Below are 7,121 nucleotides of genomic sequence, written 5' to 3'. Positions count from 1 at the left end.
GGGTCTGGTGTGCCCATAATCCCAGCTACCTAGGAGGCCGAGGCAAGAAAATCGCTTGATTTTTGTCATTGACTCTGTGTTTGTTATCTTTTTTTACCAATGGTTTGCCAGTTTCTTCTACAAATATCTGTTGCTACCTATTATGTGCTCATTGGGATAGTGAGCAAAAACAAACATGGGTCTTGGTCTTCTGGAACTTATATTAGGGAAGGATATTGATCAAATCATACAAATAAATGCAAAGTTGGCACTATTTCAATTGCTGTAGGGGGTACATGCTATTTAATATGAGGGCTTTTAGAAGGAGACTTGAACTAATCAATGGAATCAAGGGAAACTTTTTTTTTTTTTTTGAGACAGAGTCTCCCTCTGTCACCCAGGCTGGAGTGCAGTGGCGCAGTCTTGGCTCACTACAACCTCCGCCTCCCGGGTTCAACTGATTCACCTGCCTCACCCTCCCGAGTAGCTGGGATTACAAGCCTGCACCACCACACCCAGCTAATTTTTGTATTTTTAGTAGAGACGGGGTTTTGCCATGTTGGCCAGGCTGGTCTTGAACTCCCAGCCTCAACTCATCTGCCCACCTTGCCTCCCAAAGTGCTGGGATTACAGGCATGAGCCACTATGCCCGGCCAAGGGAAACTTTTTAAGAAAAATTTAAGATGGGGTCTCTGTGTTGCCCAGGCCTCCCATCTCGGTTTCCCAAAATGCTAGGATTATAGGCATAAGCCACTGAGGCCAGTTGGGAAACTTTTTTTTTGAGGAAGCGTGTATTTAGCTGAGATCCAGAGTAAGAGTTAACTTGATTATGATGGGAAAATAATTTTCTGGAAAGAAGGAGCAGCCCATCCTGAGTGGGGAGGGAGCATGGTACCTAACATCCAACAAAGGCCAGTGCGGCAGAAGTCTAGAGCACGAGGGGCGTGGGGAAAGGGCTGCTAGGGAGTTAGGGGCCAAACTGCAGGACATTGTAGGCCAAGCTCTTCTTCATCCTTAGGGTTAAAATTTATTTTTTATTCCATCTATCTATCTATCTATCTATCTATCTATCTATCTATCTATGAATGAATGAATGAATGAATGAATGAATGAGACAGGGTCTTCCTCTGTCACCCAGGCTGGAGTGCAGTGGTACAATAATAGCTCCACCACAGCCTCAAACTCCTGGGCTCAAGTGATCCTCTTGCCTCAGCCTCCCAAGTAGCTGGGACTACAGGCATGCACCACCATGCCTGGCTAACTTTTAAAATTTTCTGTAGAGATGGGATCTCACTGTGTTACCCAGGCTGGTCTTGAACTCCTGGCCTCAAGCGATCCTCCTACCTTGGCCTCCCAAAGCTCTTGAGATTAAAGAATATACTGGTATATATTGGAGGGCATTATAGAGAAGTAGTTGAATAAATTTAATTTTTTTAAAAAAAGACAGGTTCTCTGTCACCCAGAGAGTGCAGTGGTGCGATCACACTACAGTCTCACTACAGCCTCAACTTCCAGGGTTCAAGTGATCCACCTTAGCCTCCAGAGTAGTTGGCACCACAGGCATGTGCCACCATGGCTAGCTAATTTTTGTATTTTATTTTTGTAGAGGCAGTGTTTTTCTATGCTGCCTAGGCTGGTCTCAGACTCCTGGGCTCAAGTGATCCGCCCACCTCAGCTTCCCAAAGTGCTGGGCTTATAGGCATGAGCCACCGTGCTTGGCAGAAATTTAATGTTTAATTCTTATTTTCCATTTAGCTTATAACGCTGTCAGTAAATTATCTTTTCAAAATAATTTTGAGTTTCCTGGTACAGTGAAAGATAGAAGGGCTACAAGCATTGTGTTATATTTGAAAGGTTAGCTTCTGTGAGTGGATAGGACTCTGGGGCAAACATCTTTGAATGAATTCCATCAGAGGGCCTTGCTGTGAATGTAGGTTCTGTCCAGGATTGTAGCTGTGAGATCTTGGGCAAGTTACATATCTCTCTGTCTTTCAGTTTCTTCTTCTGAAAGACGAAATGGAAATGGTAAAATGGAAATAATACTAGTACCTACCACATAAAGTTGGAACGAGAATTAAGAGTCATGTCATGGCTGGGTGCAGTGGCTCATACCTGTAATCCCAGCACCTTGGGAGGCCGAGGTGGGCGGATCACGAGGTCAAGAGATCAAGACCATCTTGGCCAACATGGTGAAACCCCATCTCTACTAAAAGTACAAAAATTTAGCCGGGCATGGTGGTGGGCGCCTGTAGTTCCAGCTACTCGGGAGGCTGAGGCAGGAGAATTGCTTGAACCTGGGAGGCGGAGGTTGCAGTGAGCCGAGATTGCACCACTGCACTGCAGCCTGGGCGACAGAACAAGACTCTGTCGCCAAAAAAAAAAAAAAAAAAAAAAAAAGGAATATCGTATGTGCAAAACTCTTAAAGTATTTAGCACATAGTACATACTGTTTAAGTGTTGGTTCTTATTTGGAGATAATATCAAGTGTTCAAATGTGAGGCGCTTGGCTCCATGTGAGGCAGGTGGCCTTCATGACTAGTGTCACTATATAATTTATTGTGCAAACCAGGACTTTTGAGAGGGTCATTAAAGGAAGCACTAGTAATAATTGTGTTGGGAAAACAGGTCTGCAGTGGAGCTGTTTCAGGCAAACGGGAATATACGGTCACATTAATTATGAACCCACCGCAGCTCTACTGATCACCGTTGTCCACCTTGACCTCTCCCTACTCAGAGACCATGACAGCCCTGTTTGTTGTAGCATTTACTTAGCCCTTAGCCTATGCTGTCTGGAGCCAGTTTGCATTTGCTTTTGTTAGGTATCGATGTCCTGTCTTCCCAAGTGGACTGTAAGTGCCTGAGGGCAAGAACCCCATCATACACTTCCCTGTGACCCGAGTGTGCAGATAGGTGGCTTGACAAAGAGATGAGTGATAGTTCCCCTTTCTCTGGGGCTGAAAGCCACCATCACTACTTGAGACCATCATTACAACAGTTAGTACTGTTACTACTTGAGACCTTCACTACGATATTACTACTGTTACTACTTGAGACCTTCACTATGACAGTTACGACAGTTACTACTGTACTACTGTTACTACTTGAGAACATCACTATGACAGTTACTATTGTTACTATTTGAGACCGTCATTACAGCAGTTACTGCCACTACTCCTTGAGACCCTCATTACAAGACTGAATGAAGGGATGAAGATAGAAAATGAAAACTTAAAGAAAAAGAAACGGTTTTAAAGGAAGGGTCCAGGGGAAGAAGAAGAGAGCTCCCTGCTTCTTGTGAGCAGCCCTTGAGCTTCCACAGCCCTTCATATTTATTGGGTAGCAAGAGCAGGGGGGAGGAGGTAATGATCAGTTGGCTGCTTAACTGATAACAGGTTTATATTATTATTAACAGGCTTCAGATGTACCTAATTTGCAAGAAACACTGTGCTTGGGGCATGACTGCCCTCAGCATTCCTTCTGGGTGGCAGATGCAGTTTGTCAGGTTGCCAACATTCTGCATTTACAAGAAACAGTTTGTTGTTTACTCATATAGCCTCCAGTGGTATACTGAGTTGATCATGACCCTCATTCTTTCGGCCTGTAACATTTCTCTACCTCATGAGGTCTCTTGAGGGCCTGCACCTAAATCCTGTCATTTGACAGTGCAGTTGTCTCTTGTTATAGTTGGGGAATTGGTTCCCAGACCCTGGAGTATACCAAAACCTGCACACACTCATCTTGCAGTTGGCTCTGCATATATGTGGCTTTTGCATCCCTCCGTTACTGTATTTGCTTTTTTTTATTTTTAAGACAGAGTTTCGCTCTTGTTGCCCAGGCTGGTGAGCAGTGGCAAAATCTCGGCTCACTGCAACCTCCGCCTCCTGAGTTCAAGTGATTCTCCTACCTCAGCCTCCCAAGTAGCTGGGATTACGGGCATGTACCACCAAGCCTGGCTAATTTTTGTATTTTTAGTACAGACCGAGTTTCACCATGTTGGTTAGGCTGGTCTCAAACTCCTGACCTCACATGATCCACTCGCCTTGGCCTCCCAAAGTCCTGAGATTATAGGCGTGAGCCACTGCATCGGGCCTGCTGTATTTTCTTTCTTTCCTTTTCCTTTTGTTATTTAACTGAATAAGAAAAAATGTTGGTATCCTTTCTTTTCTTCTTGCTCTGTTCTCCCCTCCTTCCCTCCCTTCTTTTCCTTTCCTCCCTCCCTCCCTTCCTTCCTTTCCCCCTTCCCTTCCTTCTTCCTTTCCTTCCTCCCTCCCTTCCTTCTTCCCTTCCTCCCTTCCTCCTTTCCTCTTTCTGGAGATAGAGTTTCACTCTGTCACCCAGGCTGGGTGCAGGGGTGTGATCACGGCTCACTGCAGCCTTGACCTCCTGGGCTCAAGAGATCCTACCATCTCACCTCCTGAGTAGCTGGAATTACAGGTGCATGCTACCACTTCCAGCCATTATTATATTTTTGATCTGTATTTGGTTGAAAGAAATCTACATTTTAAGTAGACCTGCCCAGTTCAAACCTGTGTTTTCAAAGATCACCAGTATATCAAGCACAGGGCAGAATACTCCAAGCTCTCAGCCCCTCGACTTTCCCCTAGTTGATTTCCCCTCTTCCATTCCTGCCTCCTGCAGTCACTCTCCACACAGCTTCCAACTTCCTGGTTTACAACCTCTCAGTGGGCTGGGCACAGTGGCTCATGCCTGTAATCCCCGCACTTTGAGAGGCCGAGGTGAGTGGATCACTTGAGGTCAGGAGTTTGAGTCCAGCCTGGCCAACATGGTGAAACCCCATCTCTACTGAAAATAGAAAAATTAGCCAGGCGTGGTGGCACTAGCCTGTCATCCCAGCTACTTGGGAGGCTGAGGCAGGAGAATCGCTTGAACCTGGGGGGCAGAGGTTGCTGTGAGCCAAATTGTCCCACTGCACTCTAGCCTGGGCGACAGAACTAGACTCTGTCTCAAAAACAACAAAAAAAACACCTCACAGTGGCTTCTCATTACTTTTATGGAAGGAGATTGCAACATTCTCCTCCAAACCCTTCCATGGCTTTTCTTCATACTTGAAAATAAAACCCGAACTTTTTGTCAGAGCAAACAAAGCTCTGCAGATCTGTCCCTGCCCCATTTCTCGAACCTCACCCCTGCCACTCATCCTGTCGCTTCCCCTAATGATCATAAAATCCAGGAGCACTAATCTATTCCCAGGGCTTTGTATCAGTGCCTGGCACGAAGTAGGGTCCAAATACCTATTTGTGGAAAGAATAAATTTTTATTTTTTAAAAAATAGAGATGGGCAGGCTGGGTACAGTGGCTCATGTCTGTAATCCCAGCACTCTGGGTGGTCGAGGCAGGTGGATCCCCTGAGGTTAGGAGTTCGAGACCAGCCTGCCCAACATGGTGAATCTCCGTCTGTACTAAAAATGAAAAAATTAGCTAGGCGTGGTGGTGCGCACGCCTGTGGTCCCAGCTACTTGGAAGGCTGAGGCAGGAGAATCACTTGACCTGGGAGGCAGAGGCTGCAGTGAGCCGAGATCACGCCACTGCACTCCAGCCTGGGTGACAGAGCAAGACTCCATCTCAAAGAAAAAAAAAAAAAGGTATTTCAATGTCAGAATTGTTATCTATATTAAAACATAGGTCTATTATGTAAAGGAAAACTCGAGGTAGCAAAAATTATTCACTGAATTAAGTGTTACTGAGTATTGAGCCAAAGAATGGCTTTAGAACATTTCTAAAGACAGAGTAAATATTACCAAATAACTTACTTACAAAAACTACTGAAGTCCATGAGTTTTGTTCTCATATGAAAACCTAAGGTCATCAAGATACGTTTCCTTGACTGCTCCTCCCCTGGCTTCATGAAAGAATATGGTCTTTTCATCATTCTCAGGGACCAGATGTTTCCTGTCACCACCCATCACAGTCTCCATTAGGTACTTTGTATGTCCAGAGTAGGTTAAAGCCCTATATTTAATACTTTTGAAAAAGAGTAAGATAATTTAATCAGCTACATCTTATACATTATCACAGGCATGAAGGAATGGTAGAAATGCTTCCACTTATCCTAGAAATGTTTCTGACTCTTGTGGAATTGATAGAACAACTAGTGGATTAATTTCCAACTTAAACTACAAAACTTTTTAAAAAACCCATTATTCCCATTTTACGGGTAAGGAGATCTTAGACAAGAAAGATAAACAAAAACAGATTTTGGGGGCCAGGCATGGTGCACTTTGGGAGGCCGAGGCAGGCGGTCAGGAGTTCGAGACCAACCTATGAAAAATACAAAAAAAAATTAGCTAGGCATGTTGGTGCATGCCTGTAATCCCAGCTACTCAGGCGGGTTAGGCACAAGAACCCCTTGAACCTGGTAGGTGGAGGTTGCAGTAAGCTGAGATGGTCCCTCTGCACCCTGGGTGACAAGGCCACACCCTGTCTCAAATAAAACAAAACAAAGCAAAAAAAAACCAACAGATTTTTGGCCTGTTGCCTCAAAAACCAACAATGACACAAATGAGCCGCAGTTGGGGACTGGCTCATGTTCTTAGAACTTTGTTCCCTCTCTACAACTTAGCCCATGACCCAGCAATTATTTCCTTTCCCCACATGGCCTTGGCACTAGTCAGTTTCTGGCCCAGTGAAGTCCCCTTTCCACACTAGAGCATTTCCCCCACCTCCTGACACACTTCCTCCCCTTGCAGGCGCTTTCTCATAGATCAAAATGTAACACACCCACCAGGCGCCTCCCTGCTGCGGGGCTGTGGAACTCAGTGACTGTCAGGAAGGCCAGTGAGGGTGTGGAGGGAGGCGGCCAGGTCAGAGATATGGTCTCGGGATCCTGTGACCTCACCTCCCCACAGAACTGTAATTATACTTTCACCTGGGGCAGCAATGACAGTACACACCTGAGGAATTGAAAATATTTTTGAAGAACTTTGTCCCAGTTACAATGACCAAAAACAATGACCACTTCCTTGCAGCATTCCAGAGAGATGACATGCCTGGAGAGGCAGACAGGGGCTGTCCTGGAGGGAGCAGAAAATGCAGAGTCTGAGACAGAAGGGGATGACAATGAAGCACGGTGGGTGCTGGATTCTGTGCCTCCTGGGATGTGTTTTTGCTGAAACTCTAATTTT

Source organism: Theropithecus gelada, chromosome 20 (assembly GCF_003255815.1).
Source record: "Theropithecus gelada isolate Dixy chromosome 20, Tgel_1.0, whole genome shotgun sequence".
Classification (NCBI taxonomy): domain Eukaryota; kingdom Metazoa; phylum Chordata; class Mammalia; order Primates; family Cercopithecidae; genus Theropithecus; species Theropithecus gelada.
Note: the sequence above shows the minus strand (reverse complement) of the source record.